Raw genomic sequence first — 25,856 nt, forward strand, 5'->3', positions numbered from 1 at the left:
TGAAATTCTTGAGGAGAAACACTTTCATGACTGTGTTTAGAAACACCCAACAATAATACCTAATGTACAGAATTAACCAGCCAGATACAGAAGCTCTCAGTGCATTGCTAAGTTTTGGCTAATTTGAAATCTTCTTAATTGCTAATAATCAGTTTAACATTTTACTAGAATTTCTTAGTGGCATATGAATGTAGGAGCATGAGTAGGTTAATCAGCCCCTCGAGTCAGGTCCACCATTCAATTAGATCATGGCTGATCTATTCCATTTACTTGTCTTTGATCCATATCCCTTGATACCCTTACCTAATAAAAATCTGATGCTCTCAGTCTTGAAAATTTCAATTGACCAAGCATCCACAACCTTTTAGGAAAGTTAATTTCACATTTCCACTACCCACTGTGTGAAAAAAGTGCTTCCCGATTTCACTCCTGAATGGTGTAGCTCTAATTTTAAGATTGTGCCCCTTATTCTGGATTTCACCACCAGAGAAAATAACTTCGCTGTGTCTGCCTTATCAAGTCATTTTAGCATTTTAAACACCTCAATTAAATCATCTCTCTTCTAAACTCAAGGGAATACAAGCCAAGTTTATGCAACTTGTCCTCATAACTTAATCCTTTAAGCGCTGGTGAATCTATGTTGTACCACCTCCAAGGCCAAAATATCCTTTCTGAGGTGCATTGCCCAGAACTTAACACAGTGGGCTCGAATTTAGCAGGCCTGCGGGTTCCCAGCGGGTGGTCCTCCAGGAGCGTGGTCAACACGCTCGGTGAAATTAGTGGGTTGCCCGCGCGATCGTAGCAGGCAACACACTAATAGGAATCAATTACCTGCTCCTCCGGGGTCCACGCTGCTGGTCTGCGCGTCGGGCGGGCTGCGCATGCGCAGTACGATCTGTCAGCTGGAGGCTCTCTAGTTAAAGGGGCAGTCCTCCACTGACAGATGCTGCAACCAATGGAACAAATTACAGCATGGAGCAGCCCAGGGGGAAGGCTGCTCCCAGTTTAATGATGCCTCACCCCAGGCATCATCAGATGGGGTGAGGAGGAGGGGGAGGACACAGATCTTCCCCCAGGCGGGCGGGAGGAAGCGGCCTGCCTCTGCCACCAAGAAAGCCTGGCTCGAGGTGGCAGAGGGGGTCACCTGCGCCACCAACACATGGCCCACTTGCATACAGTGCAGGAGGCGCTGCAATGACCTCAGTAGGTCAGCCACAGTGAGAACACGAAGTCTTTCCCCTACACTCCGTCTGCCACAACTCAAACCCCATCCTCATCTTACCTCCACCTACTAACCTCGCCAGTACTCATCCTGCCACTAACACGCAACCCAATCCTCATACAATCTCATTGCTCCATCCCATACTCACCCTCTCGTGCATCTCCCTCACGGCCAGCCTCACTCAACCTGCCGCCACCTGTGCTGCAGCCACAGGGCATGCATCACATATGTGCAGTAGGCAGCGTAAGGCAAACGTCTCGTCAGCATGAAGGGGGTGCACAAGGGTGTCTGAGGGTTTGTCCTGGGTGTTACCTCTATTGAATTTCAGAGCAACAAACAGCACACATTATATTGACACCACCACTGCCATGTCTCCGCGAATCCTGTCCGTTGTGTCCAATAATGCCCGCTCCTGGGTATCACGATGAGGACCCACCACTGATGCCACCCATCGTGTTACTGCAGAGTAGGTGCAGGTGTATTTGCAGGGCTCTTCCGCGCAGACGACTGAGAGATATCGGCGGTGTAGCCGGCTGCACCCTGGAAGGATGCGGAGGAGAAGTTGTGGAGGGCAGTGGTGACTTTGACAGCGACAGGTAAGCAGTTGGTGCTGGGGCCAGCCAGGAGCAGCTCGGCATGAAAGAGCGTGCAGATCTCCACGACTACATGTCAAGCGAATCTGCGCCTCCCTGTGCACTGCTGCTCGGAGAGGTCCGGGGAGCTGCGCCTCGGTCTGTGGACCCTGTGGCGAGGGTAGTGCCCTCTGCGATGCGTCTCTCCCTGCGGTAGCCCTCCCTCCTGCTGTGCAGGTGGGGGTGCGACAACACCGTGTTGGGGGGCTCCACGTCTCTGCGGCGGACGGCGTGGACTGCGAGGCTGCTGGGGCTGGTCATGCTGTTCGTCCTCCGAGGGTGTCCACGCACCACCCAACTGGCAGGTGTTGGTCTGAGGGGTTGTGCAGGGTAGGTAGGTGGTTCCTCGCACTGGGGCTGCGGTTTCGTGTCGGTCTGTCCTCTGGCTTGGCGGGGGGTGGCCTCCTGTGTGGGTGAGGGCTCTCCCACCCGCTGTGGAGTGCACCTTGGCAGCTGCCACAGGCTGCTGACTGGAACACGACCAGTTGGAGGGAGACTGTTTCCCCCAGTGTGTGAAGCTCACTGCCTTGAAGCTAAAATCCCACACTTCCTCTTTTGACAGCTGCTTCAGCTCATTAAATGACCTCAACAAGCAAGGTAAGTACTCTCAAGTGGAACCCCGCTGGCTTTAATTCCCACCAGCAGGGCTTGCGCGCGCAGCCCCGCACGTCAGCGCGGTACCCGGAAGTGGGCGGGATTTCGGCGCGATCCGGTCACGTGACTGGATATCGGGATTTTCGGGGCCCCCCCGCTGGAAACCCACAGGTAACCCGACGCGAAAATCGAGCCCAGTGCTTCAGATGGGGTCTGACCAAGGCTCTGTAAATCTGAAGCAAATTTTCCTCCCCTTTGTATTCCAGCCCCTTTGAAATAAAGGCTAACATTCCATTAGCCTTTTTGCTTTTGCTTTGTTTAATTTATTCAAAAGATCTCATGGATATATCATTATCATGGCAGCCTACAGTAGATGTGGAATGCAAAGAAGAGGTGCCACAGTAGCAGATTGTTTAAACCAATAAAATGAAAATGTCAGAGCAATCAGAAATATTGGTTAGTCTCTTCTAAAGTGGAGTCTTGTTCTTATGGTTCTAAAGGGTTAACTTATTCATGCTACTAGACAGAATTTGGCATCATTCCCACCACAATCCCTGTCCTGGGATGATGATGGATGGCACCATTATCAAGGTAGTCCACAGTGAATGCAGTCTGCAGTGAAGAGGTACCACACTAGCAGTGTGCAGTGAATGAGTTAACAAGATTAACAATGTTCAGGGGAAGACCAGTGCAAGCCTGCTGATTGTGGCAGCTGGTGACTCCCTTCTGAATTATAATTCACAAATACAATTTGCACAAAATAATTATCAGTGAAAACAGATTTTTTTTCAAAAAGCATATTTACAAAAAAAAAATCATTATTATCATTTAAAAATTAGTTGCTGGAATTGTAGCCTAACTACCCTTCCAAACTGTACCAAATATTTGAAAAAGATCATTTTCAGCCACATTTTTTTTCCTTTCTCTAAAAGTTCCTTCAATTCATGACCCAAGGCATCAGTGGATCACCCTAAGTTTTGCTCTCTAATGGACAGTATAACATTTCCAGGTCATGCCTACTGTCAACCAATATCTATTACAAGCCTACCGACTCCCACAGCTACCTTGATTACACTTCCTCCCTGTAAGGGCTCTATTCCCTTCTCCCTGTTTCTTCGTCTCCGTCGCATCTGCTCTGACGATGCCACCTTCCACACCAGTGCTTCCGATATGTCTTCCTATTTCCTCAACTGAGGATTCCCCTCCACAGTATTTGACAGAGCCCTTGACTCTGTCCGTCCTATTTCCCACATTTCTGTCCTCACCCCTTCCCTTCCCTCCCAGAATGATGATAGGGTCCCCCTTGTCCCCACCTTCCACCCCACTAGCCTCCACATTCAACGTATCATCCTCCGTCATTTCCGTCACCTCCAGCGCGATCCTACCACCAAACACATCTTCCACACCCTTCCCCTTTCAGCATTCCAAAGGGACCGCTCCCTCCGCAACACCCTGGTCCACTTTTCCAACACCCGCTCTCCTTCGCATGGCACCTTCCCATGCGAGCGTAGGAGATGCAACACCTGCCCTTTCACCTCCTTCCTTCCCACTGTCCAGAGCCTCGAACACTCCTTCCATAAACAGCAATTTACTGTTACTTCTTTCAATTTAGTGTACTGTATTCATTGCTCACAATGCGGTCTCCTCTATATTGGGGAGACCAAACACAGATTGGGTGATCGCTTTTCTGAACACCTCCGCTCTGTCTACAAGCATCACTTCCGGTCACTTGCCATTTTAATTTCCCATCCCATTCCCACTCTGACCTCTCTGTCCTCGGCCTCCTACACTGTTCCAATGAAGCTCAACGTCAGCTCAAGGAACAGCACCTCATCTTTCATTTAGGCACTTTACAACTTTTTGAACTCAACATCGATTTCAATAACTTCAGATCATAACCACTGCTCCCATTTTTTCAGACAGCAAGTGTTGGTTATGGTTCTGCTGTTGCCATTTACAGCTACTCTAGATCCATCTTTTGTTTCTTTACTTGTCCCATTACCACCCTCCTTGCCTTGCACCATCATCCCTTTTGTTATTTAATCACTCGTGCCCTCCACCCTATCACAGACCTTCCCTTTTGTTCTTTCCTCCTCTCCCCTCCCCCCCACTTTCCTTGGCTCTGTACTTGCTTAAAAATTTTAACTCTTTAACATCTTCCAGTTCTGATGATAGGTCTTCGACCTGAAACGATAACTCTGTTTCTTTCTCCACCGATGCTGCCTCATTTGCTGAGCTTTTCCAGCATTTTCTGTTTCATTTCAGATTTCCAGCATCTGCAGTATTGTGTCCACTTTTGAACCAGATTGAGAGGCTGACTGGCTGTCGGGCGGGTAGGCCTGTGCTGCAAGGCCGTAGCCATGGAGCGAAGAGTCGGGAGGGGGAGATCGTGGGTTGGGGGAGATCGTGGGAGGGGGAAGGGGGGTGTGAACAAATCACAGGTCAGGGCGAGAGATCACGGGGGGTGGCTTCGGATCGCGGGAGTGGGGGGTGGAGGCCGATTGCGCAGAAGGAAACAGGTTTGGTTGAGGGGCCGGGGGGAAGCACTCCTGCTCCTCCTGGCCAAAAGCAGAGCTGGAAAAGCACTTACCTGCTGGTTCCTGCCTTTCTCACCTCCCTTCAGCTGCTGGGTTTCCCGAGGCCTGAGAAACCCGGCCCGCAGCAGTTATATCTGAAAGCCTGTAAAAATTTGAGGCACGCAACCTCATTAGCATTTTTAAATGTATGACCTGCCCCTCGAGAGCGGGTTGGTCATCCACCTCTGATTTTTAAAATCCCGACCCTCTCCTGCCCTTTATGCCTCTCTTTCTCTCTCTATACTTTACACACACTTTCTCGTGTCATGCTTGCATCTGTATTTGTCCACAACTCTTTTTCCCAAGTAGTTTCCATTTGTGTAAGTCTCTCTTTTCAGTATCCACTCTTCTGTCTGTCTCTAGATCTCTCATGCCTTTCACATACTGACTGTCTCTCTTTACGTTTTTCCTATGTAGCTCTTTCTTTCTGTATCTCTAGCACTCTCTCTGTCGTTCGTACACTTGATCTCCCTTCCTTTCTGTTTGCCTGTATCTCTACTCTTCCTCTTACCTGCCAGAGAAAACGGGAGGCAGGCTCAGAACACCTAGGCCTGGAAATTCGTTGATGCTGCATTCGTTTTACAGGCGCAAAATGGGTGCGTAAGCGGCCAATATGGCGGGCGGTGGGCGCATCTACATTCCGTGATGGATATGCGCCGCCCGCCATATTGGTAAAGGCTGAAGCATAGATGTCCCAGGCCTGTGCTTAAAACAAGCGTTTGACCGTTTACATATGCAAATAGGAGGCATAACGCCTTTTTTCTTATTTGTTCATGGGATGTGGGCGTCGCTGGCGAGGCCGGCATTTATTGCCCATCCCTAATTGCCCTTGAGAAGGTGGTGGTGAGCCGCCTCTTGAACTGCTGCAGTCCATGTGGTGAAGGTTCTCCCACAGTGTTGTTAGGTAGGAAGTTCCAGGATTTTGGAACCAGCGACGATGAAGGAACGGCGATATATTTCCAAGTGGGGATTGTGTGTGACTTGGAAGGGAACGTGCAGGTGGTGTTGTTCCCATGTGCAGGACCTCTTCCTGAAATTGGGCTACCCTGAATGCAGTCGGTACGGGCCGGCTGCATTCAGGATAACCAAGTCTACAGTGGTCCTGCAGGCTGCCACCAAAAAGGTAAGTTTGTAAAAAAATATTTACTTGAATGTGGAGCTGGGAGGAGCAGGAGTGCTCCACAGCAGTCCTGAAGACAGTTGCTGGCCCCAGTTCGTGTGTTCCCCCCCCCAAATCGCCTACCCCTCTCGGTCCTCACCCCTCCTTCCCGATCGCCTTACACCTCCCCATGACCTACTTGAGGGCCGCTATTGTCAACGCAACTGCCTGAAATTTAAATCCAGCGCTATCCAATTTTAACCTAATATCTCTGATAGAAGCAGAAAGTGTCTTATCTCCATCTGGGTGCAGCAGGTCTGGGCATGTATTATCTTGTTACCTTTACATGACGGAGTATGTTCGTTGGGGCCTGGGTTGTAAGGGATTGCAGAGCGAAAGCTTGAGGCTGAACTAGAAGGCAATAGAGAGTTAGGATTTGAGACCCTGGTCTCAACTCCTAAGGGTTTGGCTTGACCGGGGAGCTCTGGCTAAGGCAGGAGATGGCAACAAGGTGGAAGCTTGGCTGCAGAATGATAGTGAGCCAGGAAAATAAGGATTGTTCCTTAGTAACAATTAGAGTAATAAAGCATTAATGAAGATATAGTTAACATGGATCAATCAGAATTGTGGAACACAATACACACCATAGAGAAAACTGTTTTATTCATGTAGATATGAATTAGATGAATTATTCCAATATTATAAATTGTTATACGCATACCTAATAAGCATTATAACTTATATAAATACCTGATACAAAATTATAAAATTATAATACACATACCCAGATGGTTTAAATTATAATATAATTACCTAATAATTTTATTTTATTTTTAGATAAATATCCAGCAGATGAATTATTCCAATATTATAATTTCTTATCAAGAAAAAAGGATCAAATATTGTAAATTATACGAACAGCCAATAGACCTATAAATGTTATAAAGTTATTGGGCTAGATTTTGCTGCCAAAATAACGGTTAGACTAATGGCACTCGCCATTATTTATGCGTAAATAATATAGCAAATTCAGGCAAAGGGTAGATGCATGGTTAAATTCAAATATACAAAAGTTGCTGTCCGCGTTGCGCCACTCCGCCATTAGCTTCACGAAAATGGCATCTTGTTGTCTGTCTCACCATTGAAATGTATTGAATGACATGAAGTTGCTGGATTTGCACGGTCGATGTGAACTAGACTCACCACAGAAAGTTAGGGCTGGTCTGAAGGACCTGTCTTGGAGCCATTTAAGGTCCGTGCATATTTAATTAAGCCTGGATTCAGATATAGGGAGCTTTTTAGCTGTCAGAGATTCTTTTAACTATGTCCTAAGTGTTAATTATTGCCAATAAATCTCTCTGGCACTGAAAATTACAAGTGTGGAATCTCATTCCTTTAGGTTTTAATTGTTGTTGGAGATTTTTAAAAATGTCAAATTTAAAATTTTTACTTTTCCTTTCTGCTGCTTTTTTTCTGTCGCTCTTAATCCAATCTTTCTTTCCCGCTCTCTATTTCTCTTTCTGTATCCGATTTGACATTGAGTTCACCTACTCTAATTTACACTTCCTTCTCAGTCCTTGCGCTGTTAATTTTACAATCCTTCAATCTGATTTGTTAAGGAGATACACAGTTGCTTTGCATGTTCACTCAGATGCCAGGCGCCCTGTTTCTCTCGCTGTGACGTTATCAGCTCGCACTTTCAGCAACTTGCCACGTAACGAATTTAAAAATCTAAACGGGCAAAGGGAAATCTAATTAACGGCAAACGCGGTTAGATGCCCTGTCACAGCAAAATCTGTGCCATTATATAAATACCCAATAAATTATGATGCCAATACATGGATTTAACCAATAAAATGATCGATAGGCTCAACAATAGTAATGTATACAATAGACACACAAGAAATTTTATTATAAAGGAAAATACTACATTACACATAGTACACAACCAAAAATACTTCAGAAAACACTTAGAAAATGAAATTTAACTACCACATTCTTGAAAAAAAAAATGTATTCAAAGAAAGATTAAACTCTAGTCCTAAAATTTAGGGCACTTAGTAGACCCACTGGGGTGAAAACTTTATTCTTCTTTCAGAAGCAAAAGGAACTGTAATCTTCCATTCTTCAGAGACCCTTTTGGCTGTTTTGATATATAGGTCAGATCTCCAGCGTGCAAATGAATATATTTCTTATACAGCTTTTTTTTCTATCTTTAATTATATTTATCCTTTGCTAATCTTCGTCAGTTCCCCTAATGTTCTAATAATGAGGTTTATCTGAAGTTATGTATTATTATATATGTGTGTATTAAAGAGATGGAAATGTTAACTTATGCATTTTGTAATATATTTACACTTGATAAATTTAAAAAGAAAAGAATTACCAAAGAGTCCACCAGTGAATAAAGAGGTACAATTTGAGGTCATTTAGCATTGTTAGACAATCTGGGAGGAATTTTAACTCTCCCCGCTCAGCGTGAACATAGCGGTTAAAATGGACCGGCTCTATTTCCCGCTCCATTCCCGCCGATCTCCAATTTTAATGCTGCTGATTTTGGCAGCGGATGAGGCGGAACTCAGGTGGGAGTCTCATGCATAAATGCTGATCACATTCCAACGACGTCAATAAGACCCTACCTCCTCTGCCCCGGACTCTCACCCCGCCCCATGACCTTCCCGAAACCCCCTCCCCACCAGTTACCTGCAAGCTGGCGAGGCAGCCAAGGGCCATCTGATCTTTCCCTGCTAGCAGCCACTCTGCACCTTCTTCTTGCCCATTTTGGTCATTTAAATGAGGCCCAAAAGTTAAAATGTCCCGGGGCTGAATCCAGTGAGGATGTTTCGTACAAACCCCCGTCTGCCTGGAACTCTCTTGGGTTTAAACTCAAATCTTCCTTGTTTGTTGAGAAAGAATACTTTCCGACTCATTTGTGTATGAGGGAATGCAGCAAACCAATATACATTAAATGAGCAGCAGGAAAACTCTCCTACACAATGGGCAAACCTGCTATCTACCTTTCCATGTTGTTCAAGAGCCAATGGTAAATAAAGTTTTAAACAGTTTTATTACATTTTAAGCAAGAACTATTGCTTTTTACTTTATACTGGGGAAAAAGTACTTCTATTTCATTAGTCAGTTTATTACTAAAGCATGACAGGCTGATTCAGTAACTTTTTAAAACATATATTCTGTCCTTTGAGCAAATATTTTGCTGCAATAATGCATTCCAAGTCTAGCGCATCTTTCAGCTGTGCGCTTTCATCTCTACGAAGAGCTGGGATGTAATAGTTACCCCATAGGCTATAGGAGCATAACAGACTTCTGCTGTACCAATTATACCAAGTCTCATAGGAATCCATTACAGGCACTTAACCTTCCACAGTTTGGTATCATTAAGGTGGCCTATGTCAAACACTTGAAATTCTAGTCGCATTCTGAGGTGGGATTTGCACATTATGAGTTTTCAAAAGCTACTTCATGGTTATGGCTTTAAATATCGATAAGAAAAATCTCTTTGAGGTGCTAAAATTTGCTTTACCATCTCATATTTACTTCTGCATTATTCATTTGTTGGCTTGGAATTAAAATATGTGAAGGAATCTCTAGAAACTGAAATACCAACCATCCTCCCAGTTTCTGCAACTAACAAAAATTACTTTTAAAAAAGCACTTTGTTTTCTATTTTGTAATATTGAAAAAAATTCTTATATTTTAATGTCAAGGTTATACATTTGAGTCAACTGCAAGACATTGGCATATTTATTCAGAAAATATTAATACTGAGAAATAAATTTGAGAAATATACTTTTTCTGGTTATTTCTGACAATTGATTTATTTATTTCACAGAAGTGTACAAATTGCAGCACAGAAGGAAGCCATTCAGCCCATCTCACCTAATTCTTCAGCTGCAACTACTTGAACTTATGGAACTATGGTATTTATTTATTCATTCATGGAAAGAACACACTATTTACTTATTTTCAAGGAACCGGATCAAAAATACATGCTCCTAAGGAGACCTCTTACAAACCTCTCTCCAAATTCTTTTAATGGTGATGTGCCTCCCGCCCTGCTTCCACACCTCAGCAACTCTCCTCATTTCAACCCCACAACCTCAGGACATCTGCTATTCCATGTTACAAACAATATTATCACACAAGAAAACTTGTTGAGAAGTGTTGACTAATTAGCTTCCCCGTCCTTTCATAATCTAAGCTTTATAATTGGAAGATCAGCTGTATAAAGGAATAACTGCATTACCCCACCCAAATGAGAAGCAAAGGCTCTTCAGCATAGTCTGAAGTTAGAACTTGCTGTAAGCTTAAGTGCGATGAATGGGATAATGAACAAAAAGAAAACCTTCAATAATCTATTTTGTAAAGGTATAAATTGGAATGACCTAAACTATCAGCTGTTCTTATGAAGCAGGATAGCATGCTTTAATCACACCTTCTACTTTGCTTCTCCAGTTTAGGGAAAATTTTATTTGGCCTTTCATTTTATTTTTAATATCTCCAAAGTACAGAACATAGAATCATTGATTACAAGTGCAGAACTGAATTTGAATCTTTCATTAGAGGAAATAGGTTAAGTCCAATACAGGAAATCACTAAACCAATAATGATCTTTCAAATTTTTTTCAATAAGAGATGAGACACAAACTGGAAGCAGATCTGCCTATAAGAAGTTAACCCTATCTAAACAATACAGATAAACTGTGAAAGCTAGGGAATCAGTCAAGGCTAAATTGTTCTCTACACAACTAAATTATTATAACATATGGTGCTGCTGGAGAAGTCATTTTCCTTTCCTGGTAAGTGACCTTTCCCAGGCTTTTATGACCACAATCCAATATTAATCCGAAAAAGTAGTATAACAGTATTTGCTTAATTGATTTCCAAATTGCCAGTAAATTTGAGGCAGTGAACGTCTGAAAACTTCAGAAAGCAAAAGTTCAGTGTAGCACATTAGAATCAGTGGGAAATTTAATAATTTTTTAGCACGGAGAACTCCAATTTGAAACAATTCTCTTGCAAAGTGCTATCCTTGAAAGATATAATTCTGAAACATATTTAATAATTTATTGTACAAATGCTAGGTATGTATGACACTAGTGCTTAATTGCATTTATTATTACCCTGTGACTACAGTGGTTTAATAATTAAAGAAAACAACCACTCAAGTAAATGCTGAGTGAGGTGAAAATAGTCACCGCTATAGGCACTGTTATACTTAAGTTTAGGGTTTGAGCAACATGTGGTGTACAGATTAAAGTTACAGTACAAGCTCCACATTACTCCCTGGCCACACAAAGCAGAGATCTGTACACACATGCAAGTAGTATGCACAGAACTCTGCTCACTGAATGCAGAATAGAGTTTAACGTTAATAAACAGCCAACAGGACAATTATTCCTTAAATGTCAACTTGGCTCAGTCAAACTCCGTACTCTCACCTTTGATTCCATCCCCCTTCCTGGCCATTGCCTCAGGCTGAACCAAACTGTTCGCGATCTTGGCATTCTATTCGACCCCGAGCTGAGCTTTTTATGATTTGAAATATGGCTGATTTCCTGTCCATCACAGTTGATACGTTTTGTATTCAAATTCTAATGGAAATGGTAATGCTCTGGAATGCTAGTGTGTGAATATTTAAGCTTTTGTATTAAATTCCTTCCTCTGTTATTTCAGCAGAGGAGGTTAAAATAGTGGAGGACAAAATTCTATTGGAATGCATTAAGCATTCAAAGAACCAAAGAAATGACAGTATAATAGGTGGCCATTCGGCCCATTGTGCCTATGCCTGTGCTGGTACCAGCTTTGCAAGTGGGCTGTCTATTTTAATTCTACGTCCCTGCCTCATAAGCTCATATCCCACAATGCAATTTTATATGTTAATAAAAAGCTTTACCTGTGGAATGAGACACAGACAATTGTCCTTGTAATCTAATTCATCTATTATTTTACATACATGAGCAGAGCTCCTCTCCTAGCAGTTAAAATTTAAATGTTTAGAGGGTGAGGACAGAAGTGTCTGTATGCTCTATACATTAAAAATTGCTGAGGGTGTCCCCTGACTACTTCTTAAACCAAGTTTGATACCTCATTAATGTCGAATTTAAGTGATGTGAGACTTCTTCCTCAAAGGAGCTCACCGCACTTGTTTCCATAGTCACATTGGGATGCCATAGTTGCACTATAAATGCACCCTTAATGATCCTGCTGCCCCATATGTACTGCTTTACAGGAACGAAAATAAACATCCTTTCCGTAGTGGTGTTACTATGTTCTTTGGGGGAGCATTATTATGTACTTTTAATTTGAAATAGACAAGATTGTGTATTTCAGTTATTTACAGCAGCCTAAATAGACCATCCTAATGGATACACACAATCTTCTGTATTACATATTCACTAGTAAATAGTATTGATACAATCACTTTATCAATACGGGGACTATAAATATATACAACCCTTCATTAATGAGCTGTTGTAAAATGATAGTCCATAGAATTAGACATTATACACACTGATCGAATTCAGAATAGTGAAATTGCTATTATAGAGATGCATTTCAGAGTGAATATTTACTTATTATTCATTTCTTCTTTAAAAAATTCTGTTTCTTGCATCTTAAAATATACCAAAATCAGTTTAGTTTTTCAAAAGTGTTCCCTATCGTTCAGATTTGAGATATCTTTTCCCTCATGAATTATGGCTTACCTGTTCACTTTCAAAAAGTTCTGCGACAAATGTGCACATTAGCAACCTAATAAATAATTTACGGTAACTTGGAAAGCTAGGAATGTTTTTTGTCTTTACATTGTCTCAGTTAATTACCTGAGCTCCCTTTAAAGCACTTTTTTTTTATTCGTTCATGGGATGTGGGCGTCACTGGCAAGGCCAGCATTTATTGCCCATCACTAATTGCCCTTGAGAAGGTGGTGGTGAGCCGCCTTCTTGAACCGTTGCAGTCCGTGTGGTGAAGGTTCTCCCACAGTGCTGTTAGGAAGGGAGTTCCAGGATATTGACACAGTAACGATGAAGGAACGGCGATATATTTCCAAGTCGGGATGGTGTGTGACTTGGAGGGGAACGTGCAGGTGGTGTTGTTCCCATGTGCCTGCTGCCCTTGTCCTTCTAGGTGCTAGAGGTCGCAGATTTTGGAGGTGCTGTTGAAGAACCCTTGGCGAGTTGCTGCAGTGCATCCTGTGGATGGTACACAATGAAGCCACAGTGCGCCGGTGGTGAAGGGAGTGAATGTTTAGGGTGGTGGATGGGGTGCCAATCAAGCAGGCTGCTTTGTCCTGGATGGTGTCGAGCTTCTTGAGTGTTGTTGGAGCTGTACTCATTCAGGCAAGCGGAGAGTATTTCATCACACTCCTGACTTGTGCCTCGTAGATGATGGAAAGGCTTTGGGGAGTCAGGAGGTGAGTCACTCGTCGCAGAATACCCAGCCTCTGACCTGCTCTTGTAGCCACAGTATTTATGTGGCTGGTCCAGTTAAGCTTCTGGTCAATGGTGACCCCCAGGATGTTGATAGTGGGGGATTTGGCGATGGTAATGCCATTGAATGTCAAGGGGAGGTGGTTAGAATCTCTCTTGTTGGAGATGGTCATTGCCTGGCACTTATCTGGCGCGAATGTTACTAGCTACTTATCAGCCCAAGCCTGGATGTTGTCCAGGTCTTGCTGCATGCGGGCACGGACTGCTTCATTATCAGAGGAGTTGTGAATGGAACTGAACACTGTGCAATCATCAGCGAACATCCCCATTTCTGACCTTATGATGGAGGGAAGGTCATTGATGAAGCAGCTGAAGATGGTTGAGCCTAGGACACAGCCCTGAGGAACTCCTGCAGCAATGCCCTGGGGCTGAGATGATTGGCCTCCAACAACCACTACCATCTTCCTTTGTCCTGGGTATGACTCCTGCCACTGGAGAGTTTTCCCCCTGATTCCCATTGACTTCAATTTTACTAGGGCTCCTTGGTGCCACACTTGGTCAAATGATGCCTTGATGTCAAGTGCAGTCACTCTCACCTCACCTCTGGAATTCAGCTGTTTTGTCCATGTTTGGACCAAGGGTGTAATGAGGCCTGGAGCCGAGTGGTCCCGCAGAACCCAAACTGAGCATCGGTGAGCAGGTTATTGGTGACTAAGTGCCGCTTGATAGCACTGTCGACGACACCTTCCATCACTTTGCTGATGATCGAGAGTAGACTGATGGGGCGGTAATTGGCCGGATTGGATTTGTCCTGCTTTTTGTGAACAGGGCATACCTGGGCAATTTTCCACATTGTCGGGTAGATGCTTGTGTTGTAGCTGTACTGAACAGTTTGGCTAGAGGCGCAGCCAGTTCTGGAACACAAGTCTTCAGCACTACAACCGGGATGCTGATGGGGCCCATAGCCTTTGTTCTATCCAGTACACTCAGCCGTTTCTTGATATCATGTGGAATGAATCGAATTGGCTGAAGACTGGCTTCAGTGATGGAGGGGATCTTGGGAGGAGGCCGAGATGGATCATCCACTCGGCACTTCTGGCTGAAGATGGTTGCAAACGCTTCAGCCTTGTCTTTTGCACTCACGTGCTGGACTCCGCCATCATTGAGGATGGGGATGTTTACAGAGCCTCCTCCTGTTAGTTGTTTAATTGTCCACCACCATTCACGACTGGATGTGGCAGGACTGCAGAGCTTTGATCTGATCTGTTGATTGTGGAATTACTTAGCTCTGTCTATAGCATGTTGCTTCCGCTGTTTAGCGTGCATGTAGTCCTGAGTTGTAGCTTCACCAGGTTGGCACCTCATTTTTAAGTATGCCTGGTGCTGCTCCTGGCCTGCTCTTCTGCACTCCTCGTTAATCCCCTGGCTTGTTGGTGATGGTAGAGTGGGGAATATGCCAGGCCATGAGGTTACAGATTGTGCTGGAATACAATTCTGCTGCTGCTGATGGCCCACAATGCCTCATGGATGCCCAGTTTTGTGCTGCTAGATCTGTTCTGAATCTATCCCATTTAGCACGGTGGTAGTGCCACACAACACGTTGGATGGTATCCTCAGTGCAAAGACGGGAGTTCATCTTCACGAGGACTGTGCGGTGGTCACTCCTACCAATACTGTCACGGACAGATGCATCTGCGAAAGGTAGTTTGGTGAGGATGAGGTCAAGTAGGTGTTTCCCTCGTGTTGGTTCACTCACCACCTGCCACAGGCCCAGTCTGGCAGCTCAGTCAGTAGTGGTGCCACTCTTGTTGATGGACATTGAAGTCCCCCACCCAGAGCACATTCTGTGCTCGTGCTACCCCCAAGTGGTACTCAGCATGGAGGAGGGTGGTCGTTTCTAATCAGCAGGAGCTTTCCTTGCCCATGTTTGACCTGATGCCATGGGGTCCGGAGTCAATTTTGAGGACTCCCAGGGCCACTCCCTCCTGACTGTATATCACTGTACCGCCACCTCTGGTCAGTCTGTCCTGCCCGTGAGACAGGACATACCCATGGATGGTGATGGAAGAGTCTGGGACGTTGGCTGAAAGGTATGATTCTGTGAGTATGGCTATGTCAGGTTGTTGCTTTGACTAGTCTGTGTGACAGCTCTCCCAATTTTGGCACAAGTCCCCAGATGCTCGTGAGGAGGACTTTGCAGGGTCGACTGGGCTTGGTTTACCTTTGTCGTGTCCAGTGTCCCGTCAGGTTTTATTCTTCTTATGACTTTTTTTTGCGAGATTTTACAACTGAGTGGCTTGCTTGGCCATTTCAGAGGGCAATTAAGAATCAACCATATTGCTGTGAGTCTGGAGTCATATATAGGCCAGACCGGGTAAGGACGGCAGAATTTCCTTTCCTAAAGGACTTTAGTGAACCAGATGGGTTTTTACGACAATCCAGTAGTTTCATGGCCACCATTACTGATACTATTTTTTTAAAATTGCAGACTTTATTTAATTAATTGAATTTAAATTCCCCAGCTGCTATAGCAGGATTTGAACTCTTAATTCTGGATTATTAGCCCAGGCCTCTGGGCTACTAGTCCAGTAACATAACCACTATGCTACCGTACCCTAAGATACTTAATACATGGAACATTCACTATTAGATCATATTACCTTTTCAATAGATATTCATTTAACATGTTAAATTATCACAACCATCCCCATTCCATCTCCAAAAGTGACTCAACAGTACAACTTTACATTCAGATCCACAATGTTTATAACCTAAAGACTTCCAGCAATAGTCTGTACTAGAATGAGCAATACCCAAGTTGTGCATATATTGGATCTTACATAATCTAATGAGGGAACTTTTTCGTATTAGTCACATAGTCACCTATGCTATCTAATGGAGCGCATAGAAAACCTTTCCCTTGTGAACAATTACACTCACATAAAATAATCTTACATGATTCATTTAATAAGGTCTCTTTGTTAACAATTGTACTCAGGGGCATTAATGGATCATTGTCATGATTCAGAATTCTTCGATCATTCTTCCAAGAAAGAGATCTGGACATAAGGGCAGCAATTTTTGTCTCACTACTGCCCTGTTTTACAACGTGAATGTGGCAGTAGGGAGATAAAAATTTCTGCCCCAGACCCATCCGTTACGAGTTTTGAGCGGGTCTCGAGTTAGGCAGCCTGCACTCCCACTGGAAACAAGTGAAAGCCTCCTGTGTATAATCAAATCAGGGTCCTATGATGTGTTTAGGATCTCAATGCAATTTTGAGCATCCATTAGATGGAGCATGCACTGCACAAGCCCCGCCAGGTGGAAGTGATCAGGACTACTGAAAGCTGCTCGGAATACATGACAATAAGTTCTTTTACCAATTTTTGTTGGGCCAGGAGGATTCTTCCTCCAAAAACCGTCCCACCCGCTGCCGCTCCCCGGTGGCTCCGAACCCGCATTCGTTTAGTGCTGGCAACTCACCGATTTTACTTCAGCGAGACCTGATCACCAAAATCGATCAGGCCTCCCGCTAGTGATATCGAGTTACATTGGGCAAGATTTTAATATGCCAGCGGGATGTCAGCGGCGGGGGCTCGAAAAAGGATCCCTACCTTTCCCCACGCGATCACGACTTAATTGATGGCCCTTAACGTAACTTCCAGTTTTGCTGTCTGAAAGTTGCGCAGCAGGCGGACTGCATACCTGCATGACGTGCTGTCAACTGGAGTACTTGTATTTAAAGGGCCATTGATGCAATGGCTTTTGTTGGAGAAACAAGAAATTCTGACAACAATGGAGCAGGTGAGGAGCAAGCCTGCTCACTTGAGGTGTTGCTAGCCAGGGTGAGGAGGAGGAGGGAACTATTCAACTTGGCAGACAGGAGGAAGTGTCCTGCCTCTGCCACCAAGAAGGCTTGGCTCGAGGTGGCAGAGGAGGTCACCAGCAGGGGCAACATCTCCTGTTGGGTCCAGTGTAGGAAGCGCTTCAGTGACCTAACCAGGTCAGGAAAAGTGAGTACGCTCACTGATTCACCTGCATTCTGTAGTGAACATCAGCCGCCCCCCCGCCTCACCACACTCTGCCCTGCAAAGCCTTCTCCAGCTCATCACTCCTCACAGCCACTTAAAGCTCATCATCAACTTACCTTCACTTTCTGAGCACTTCCTCACCTCCCCATTTGTGACCCCACCACTAGATTTCACCCCAATCCTGATGCAATGTGATGTCTCTGTCTCATACTCACCCTCTGATGCACCTCTTTCATGGTCAGCCTCACCCAAAGCATTGCATCCATCGGGTGACCACTTCACCCTCACTCACTCACACGTCTGTACTTTCTCCCCTTGTAGGAGATAAGAGCTCAGAATGCACAGGAGAGGGCGAGGACTGGAGGGGGGCCACGACAAATAGTGGTCCTCACAGAGGCAGAGGAGGAGGCCCTGGAGATCAGCCACACCCTCGAGCGCCTGTCCGTCGGGAATGCTGAGACTGGTACCCCACAAACATCTGGTGACACAACTTTAACATTCATCACACACAACATGAATTGATGTTAAGAATGATTAACATGTTGAACACCTCAGTATGCTCATCGCAACATTACAGGCTCGATTTTAAAACCAAGCCAGGGAGGGGACGGGAGGGGGGTCAAATTGAGGTCGGGAAACCCATTAGTCCGGGTTTCCCGAACGTCCTTACGATTTTGAGATAAGGACGTCTTTTATTATTTTTTTGTTGGTTTCCTGTCCGACTGACTGGCCTGATTGACAGGCTGGTCTCAGTCGGACGGAAGACCAGCCAGGGAGAGGACGTCTTCAGGGAAGTCTGCAGGAAAGTCTTTGGTTGTATGGAAGGGGGGGGGGGGCATGGTGGGTATGGGGGGCATGGGTGGGCATAGGTTAGCATGGGTTGGCATAGGTTGACATGGAGGTTGTATGTCGTGGGGGAGGGATTGGGGGTCAGTCACAGAGTGGGTGTCAGGATCGGGGGTCATCGTAGGGGTCCATGATCGTTGAGGGGGAGGATCAGGGGCCAGAGGTGGGAGGATCAGGGTCAGGGATCACTCCTGCTCCTTCGGGCCCATAAGCTGTTCCTTTTTAGTCACCTACCTGTTAGTCTTGGGCCCTCTTGCCTCCTTTAACGAGGCGTAAAACAGAAGGGCCGAGAATTCCAGCCCCCTAAGGTTGAAATCGGGAAGACCAGAAAAATGAAGGCCCGTAGCCTACTTGAAAGTTTTTAAGGTCCGCCCTGCCTCCTGGGAGCGGGTTGGTCGCCCACCCCTTGTCCCGGCCCAATGAATACCGGAAATGGGCGGGTTGGGGGCGGGTCTGAAATGGTGGCAATTTTCAGTGCCCCCCCACCTCCAACCCACCTCTTTTTCACTTTAAAAATTGAGCCCTACATCTGTGATGATTCTTAATATCGCCTTCTGTTCTCCTCCAGGTCCTTCAATGACTGAAATGACAGGAGAGGGTGATTCCTCTCACCATCACAAGCACCAGCGCAGATACTCACACCTCGGTGGGTCCTAGTAGTGAGTTAATTGTATGGCACCTGGTGAGTCACCACACACAAGTGAGCACGAGCAGACACTGAGGGCAGGGGCAGCTGTGGAGAGTCTGCATCGATGGGCGCACTCCTCTCTAGGCTCAGCTCAGCAGGACGCAGGTGCTGAACCCCGTGGGCCAGCCTTTAAAAGGAGAATGACCGAGGGACAGCAGCACATTTACGAGGTACTGGAAGATGTGCCACACACACTCTCCACAATAGCGGAGAGGATGGAAGAGTCCACCTCCAGCATTAATGGACTGGTGACACAGGTAAGTTCGGAAACATCTGCGATGGTGGCGCAGGTAAGTGTGGGAATGTCTGCAATGGAGAGAATGGCAGCCTCCATTGAGCTTCAAGCACGGCTCACAAATGAGTCTCTTCAGGACGTGACAATGGCCGTGCAGACCCAGGGCGAACTACATTCTGCTGCCTTAAACAGACAGACAGAGACATTAGAAGTGGCTTTACACATGCCGCTCGAGCATCACACTTGTCTGGCAGAGTGGTAGGAGTGATGCGGCCCTGACCCAGGAGAGGGATGATGGCGAAAGGGGACATGGAAGTGGAGACTCCACTGAAAGCGTTCCCATATCTCATCCGTTGTCCCCTCTCAACCAGTACCCACAATGCTGCCTCCTTTCCAGGTGGCTGAGTCTGTCCCTGCACAGGTGCAGGTGGAGCATTCTTTGGAGGGGTCCTCACGGGCTCCAAAACCTAGAGGGCGTAGGCCAAAAGCATCTCAGCAGTCAGGGCATGAACATGAGCAGCCTGCCACTACCTCTGCTACAGCCACAGGGGATGCACCACATAGAAATAGTAAGAAGAGAAAGGCTAAGGTTTTGTGATCACAAAGAGAATGGACAAGGGTGTTTGACAGATTGTCATGTTTTTCATTTATAATTGGTTTTTGTTCCATGCACATTAAATATTATCATTCTCACCACCACTATAACATCTTGACCATTCTTGAGTCCCTTTGATGATAGTGCCCTTTCCTGTGCTTCACCATGAACAGCGAGCCTTGATGCCACCCAGTGGGTGCATCTACAGTGGATGTATGTGTGGTTGTAGGAATATTTTGTGCAGGGGGCGGGTTGCTGGTGTTGGCGGTGCTCGTTCCAGGTGGTCTGAGGATTTGACTATTTTCACTTTGCAGATCTCCTTACGAGAATTTATTAAATACGATTGACTTCCTGGCATCACAAGCAGCCAGGTGAGCTGCCAGTCTACCAATGGGTTGCCCATCATCCTCCTCCTCCATGTTGATGTCAGATGTGGATGTTTCATGAGGGTGTGGGACCTCATCCATCGGTAACCCTCTCGGTTGAGCAATGTTTTGCAGGACGCAACAGACGACTATAATTCTACCCACTCTTGCTGGTCCGTTCTGAAGGGCTCCCCCAGATGGATCCGGGCACTGAAACCGGATCTTGAGCAGTCCTAAGGCTTGTTCAATGACAAACCTGGTGATGATGAGACTGTCATTGTACCGCTGCTGTGACTCGCTGGTGGGGTTTCTCACAGGTGTCATGAGCCACGTCTGCAGGGGGTATCCCTTTTCTCTGAAGAGCCAGCTCTTAAGTCTGTTTGGTTCCTTGAAGAGGGCCGGGATGTTGGATTCTCACAGAATGAAGGAATCATGGCAGCTGCCAGGGAATCTGGCACACACGTGAAGAAATCTTTTCCGATGTTCGCAAACGAGCTGCGTGTTGATGGAGTGATAAACCTTTCTGTTGATGAATAGTCCTGGCTCATGTGGAGGTGCTCGGATTGCTATATACAATCAATTCCACCTTGTACCCGTGGGAAGCCAGTCACAGAGTGGAAACCCATTGCCCTCTCAGTCTAGCTGAGGTCGCCCATACGGAAGTTGACGTAGTGGGAAGCAAAATAATGCATCCGTGACCTGTCGTATACATTTGTGAGCAGACGACTGAGAGACCACGGCGATGTCACCGGTGGCACCATGGAAGGATCTGGAGGTGAAGAAATTGAGGGCAGTGGTGACTTTAACTGCCACAGGCAATGCAACGCCACCAAGCCCAGCCGGGAGCAGCTCTGCATGAAGGAGCCTGCAGATGTCTGCGACGCACTCCGAGCCTCCGCAGGCACTGCTCCTCAGAGAGGTCCAAGAAGCTCAGCTTCTGTCTGTAGACCCTTTCACATGGATGGTGATGCTCCTCCTCCTCGGAGGTACTGGTGAATGCAGCCATGGTGCCCCCATCCTGATGTTGTCAATTTGAGGGGATCCAAAAAGTAGGTAAATATGTGTAAACAGAAGAATTCTGAGTGTGAACCAAGAATTCTCAGTCTAAACACAAAGATCTCCCAGCCAAAAGTTTGTCTGAGAGAACTGATTGCCCTGCTGCAATATTACCTTTTATCCCCTTCTGTCATACAGGAATTTAAATGGCCAAATGGCTGCCAGCTGCAACCCACCTCCGTTTCCATGGCATGTTTCACACGGCACAGGAAACACGTTGAGGCAGAGTTGAAATCCTTTCCCTACATCGATAAACATAAAATTAAACATTTCAACAACTTTAAATATCTTAATTACTGCTTTAAATATCAGCACGTTGGCTTTAATCGCTGACGGACTTCCAGCTTCCTGAAGCACGCACGCACCCAGATGCGTCTGGGTTGTACACGTTTTTCAGTGGTTTGGAGCCGAGATTCCTTCCCTCTCCGCTATTTTGATTGCCACAGCGCCCCCAACGCACCCGGACTTCGGGGCTAAAATCGTGCCCATTGAGTCTACAGCACTGAAACAGGCTGTTCGGCCCAACTGGTATATGCCAGCATTTATGCTTCACACGAGCCTCCTCCTACTCCTCTTCATCTAACCCTATCAGCATATCCTTCTATTCCTTTCTCCTTCGTGTGTTTATCTAGCTTCCCCTTAAATGCATCTATGCTATTTGCCTCAACTACCCCTTGTGGCAGTGAGTTCCACGTTCTAATCACTCTCTGGATAAAGAAGTTTCTCCTAAATTCCCTATTCGATTTATTAGTGACTATCTTATATTTATGACCTACTGTTTTGGACTCCCCCACAAGTGGAAACATTTTTTCCACATCTACCCTATCAAACCCTTTCATTAGCTTAAAGACCTCTATCAGGTCACCTCTCAGCCTTCTCTTTTTTAGGAAAAAGAGCCCCAGCCTGTTCAGTCTTTCCTGATAAGTATATCCTCTCAATTCTGGTATATTTCTTGTGAATCTTTTTTGCACCTTCTCCAATGTCTCTATACCCTTTTTATAATATGGAGACCAGAACACAGTACTCCAAGTGTGGTCTAACCAGGGTTCTTATACAAGTTTAACATAACTTCTCTGCTTTTTAATTCTATCTCTCTGGAAATGAACCCCAGTGCTTGGTTTGCTTTTTTAATGGCCTTATTAGCCGGCATCGCTACTTTCAGTGATTTGTGTATCTGTACCCCTAGATCACTTTGCTCCTCTACCCCATTTAGACTCTTATTATCCAAGCAGTAAGTGGCTTCTTTATTCTTCGTACCAAAATGCACCACCTCACACTTATCTATATTTAAATTCATTTGCCAATCATATGCCCATTCTGTAAGTTTATTAATATCCTCCTGTATTTTGTCGCATTCTTCTTTTGTGTTAACTGTACCCCCACCACCACCCCCCCAAATTTGGTGTCGTTCACAAATTTTGAAATTGTATTTCCGATTCCCGAATCTAAATCGTTAATGTAAATTATAAGCAATAATGGGCCCAGCACCGATCCCTGTGGAACACCATTTCCCACACTTGAAATGGAAATCTCCCCCCAAGCAATTTTAATATGTTTTTTGGCCAGAAGCTTACATGAATCGGAATAGTTTCTTCTGGCAGCCTTATGCTGAGTTGGCCATCCATAGGCAAACAAGAGGTGATTTAAATGCAGGATGGGCAGTTGTTTTACTCAGATCCCATATAATGGATCATTCGTTACCAATATTTTAGCTAACCAAAGGTATATTTTTGTTAACCAAAGGTATTATGGGATAAGGTGGGTATATAGAGATAGATCACAGACCAGCGGAACAGGCTCGAGAGGCTAAATGGCCTACTCCTGTTCCTATGTTGCGAATACCTGGCCATTCAGGAAGACATCTAGCACCTTGAATTTAACAAATTTGTTCAATCTCTATGGGTCAGGGGAGCAAGGCTTTAAAAATCAAGCAGAACACGGACACCAATAAAGTCTTGCAGGCAGCAGCAGGCTGCAAGGACAGAACCAGAGACTAGAGTATGTATGTTCTTCACTTCTGTTACATTATGTGAACAGGTTATATTGATCACACTGAGTGTCTTTCATCATACTCAGTGCTCTGATTGTTTTACTTACTTTTGAATAAACTAGCTTATGAATCAAAGCAAACAATGCTTTGCCTCATGTTAAGTTGGTCCCCCTTGGCAAGATTAACGCAGTACACTTGCTTAAGTCAAGAAGATCTGGTGCAGATCACAAGGGGGTTTCAATGTGACACTGCCGGGTCCCACTGCTACGTTAGCAGATACGGATAGTGGGAGTCACCTTCTGTAAAAAAGCATAGAACCAGGCCACTTAAGGGAGCAACTGACACCACTGAACCTTAATAGGCACCAGTGGCAGACCCAAATTCAAATTCATGACAATCATCTAGAAAAACAAGACTGAAAACAATAGTTTTCTAACAGTTAATGGTATTCCCCCTCCCACCCCACCCCATTACAGTGTACAATTTGACAGAGTACAAGTCTTACTGCAATATTATGGAGTTACTCTCCAGATCTAAAATGGTGCTGGCTGCCTAGTCCAGGTTTAAATTATGTAAATGATTACTGCCATGATAATGATAATAAACAGAAAAGGATCTGGTTTCTTTGTGAACAATGTTTCTTACTGCCTTTGCTGACCGCAGCCCTGGTCCTTGTATACATAGCCACTTCAGTGAACCTGGAAAAAACTGTGACACCATCAGTTGTGAGGCACCTTTGTTTTTGCTCCTCGGAATAACCCAAGCTTAGTTGTGGCTAGTGTCTGTACTGCCATCCTCAATGATCTCTGTGTTGACCACTTTATAATAAGTAGGTGTTCAGCGACTACCATGACAAGGTTCTTATTTTACCTATCTTCTCCATAGGAACAGGAGCAGGCTATTCAGCCCCTCGAGCCTCGTCCACCATTCATTTAGATCATGGCTGATATGTATCTTAACTCCATTTACGTGCCTTGGTTCTGTAACCCTTAATACCCTTGCCTAACAAAAATAGGCACTCCACCAGACAAAGATTACCCAACCTTTTGATCCCAAGGTCCATCAAAGCCATTTAATTGGCTACACTGAGGACTAGATCAGGTGAACATCTGGTCTGTGTTCAGATCACTGCAAACTTTTACCTTTACTGCCCTTCACTTCCTCCATGTGTCTCAATTTTACATCTCCACAAAACAAATATGTACACTAAGCAATAATTTAGTGCTTAAAACCCTGTTATTAGACTGCAGGGTGTTAAATGGAAACATAAACAAGAAAAATTATGAACAATGGCATCTCAACAACCCACACAGTAGAAGGATGTACTCTAAATGATGTTCCAGTACACCAATCTCTTCCCTATTGCAAACATTGCACCCACAAACTAGGCTCATTGATAACTTCACTGAATCTCACACATGCTATGCAGTTTTCATTTTGCTTCCTGTGTTAGTTGAAACAAATAATATATTTTACTGCAGCCAGTTGAATACTAAGGTTTTCCTCCAAAGGTGGACCAAGTTCATAAACTTAGGTCCATCTCCCTTCAACCCACATGTCAGCCTTAGTTGATGCTCTGTCGTGTCCTGACCTCTTTCTCGCAACTTACGGAGTGTCAATTGAGAACAGATTTCCCCGAAACAGGTCCCTCTCAATTTTTAACCAAGAGAAGTTCAGTTGCTTTTCACGTCAATTAGACCCATTAACTACAGAACCACAACATATTTATCTAAATTATTAATTGTATTAATACAGTGTTTTCCTTAGCAATATAATTAACATGGGGAACTTGTAGGCCTAGAAATCGGATAACACCTGAAAAATGGGTTGGCCCAATACCTAGGCCATAATTTCCAAAACCTCAAAAGTTAAAGTGTTTATTGTTAAACTTATTCCGAGTGGTCAGAACAATTTTAATTACAACCCAAGGACCTCAGAAATGATTGAAAAAATAAAGTAAAAGTTACAGCAATACATCGAGTTCTACATTGCCATGCCCTGAGTGTCTCCAAATATTTTTAGGCAATTTTTCCCCTTTTTTATTTCCTTTCTTCATCTGGCTGGCCTAACACCGAGCTGAGTATCCACAGCCTGCTTCTAGTCCCAATGCTCTTTCTCGCCACCCAGGAACGCCACTCAGATTTCCCTGTCCCCTGCTGTGGGTTTGCTACAACTCTGCACAGCACCACCCCACTCAATGTGGCTCAGGCCTCACACCACTGCAGCCTCATAGAAATATCAGAATACGTGTATATCTATTGCAATCTGAAACACAGTTCTCTACCTTGACTTAGATCTCAAGCTGAAAAGTTAATTATTTCCCTATTGAGAAAGCACAACAGGCAGAATATGCTGAATCTTAGTTACTCTTTGGGCCTCTAAGTGCGTAATGTGCTACATCAGTTTCGTTACAATGAAAATCTCTGTGAGGAAGCTCTAAAGAAACTGTACTGGGATTGGGTATTTAAACCCCCTTCAG

This window comes from Heptranchias perlo, chromosome 24 (genome assembly GCF_035084215.1).
Source record: "Heptranchias perlo isolate sHepPer1 chromosome 24, sHepPer1.hap1, whole genome shotgun sequence".
Lineage (NCBI taxonomy): Eukaryota > Metazoa > Chordata > Chondrichthyes > Hexanchiformes > Hexanchidae > Heptranchias > Heptranchias perlo.